The sequence below is a fragment of the Phaethon lepturus genome, unplaced genomic scaffold (assembly GCF_000687285.1).
Source record: "Phaethon lepturus isolate BGI_N335 unplaced genomic scaffold, ASM68728v1 scaffold17194, whole genome shotgun sequence".
NCBI lineage: Eukaryota > Metazoa > Chordata > Aves > Phaethontiformes > Phaethontidae > Phaethon > Phaethon lepturus.
In genome coordinates, this window is record NW_010537218.1 from 17,231 (window position 1) to 17,818 (window position 588).

Genomic DNA, 588 nt, shown 5'->3' on the forward strand with positions numbered 1-588 from the left:
ATCCCAACGTGCGGATTGGTGCTCTGACCAGGAGCTTATTGCTCTGTGATAAAGAGGAAAAAAATATGGAGTGTCCCATTTACTCCTGAAGAGTTTCTTATTGCCATCTGTGCGAGGGACTTACTTGGGACATCAAAGATGACTTGGAAGTACGAGATGTAGCTGGGATGAGGGATCTTTCTGTAGCTGTGCTTCTTGGTTGTGTGCTGCAGCACAAGGGTGGTGTTGCAGGGAAAAGGATTAAATAGCTGAGAGGGTGATCTAGGAGAAGCAGCAAAATTTGCAGATGCTGAGAGCCTGCGTTGGGTTTGCAATGACAGAAGCCAGGTGTGAGTCGGTTTTGGTGGTTGTACATGGTGTGAACATCAGTGAAGAGTATTTACCAAGCTCTGCTGGCATCGCTGGAGGTGGCTGTCCCTCCTCTGTGCGAGCACCAGCATGGGAGAGGGTTGGGTAGGGTGGAGGCATAAGTTTGGCTGTTGTCATGTGGTTGAGGACCTGCTGGGCCACCATGAGACTATCGCCCCGTAAAAGCAGTGTTTGCCCAAGGAGATATAAGACCAAGGTGGCTGCAGGAAAGAGGGGAGC

General features: G+C 50.3%; 1 protein-coding gene across 1 annotated transcript in view; it reads left to right on the plus strand.

Annotated features, from left to right (window-relative positions):
- The window catches only part of CTIF (CBP80/20-dependent translation initiation factor), a 113,392-nt gene that overhangs the window by 5,882 nt on the left and 106,922 nt on the right, over positions 1 to 588 (plus strand). The gene's annotated exons all lie outside the window — the stretch shown is intronic.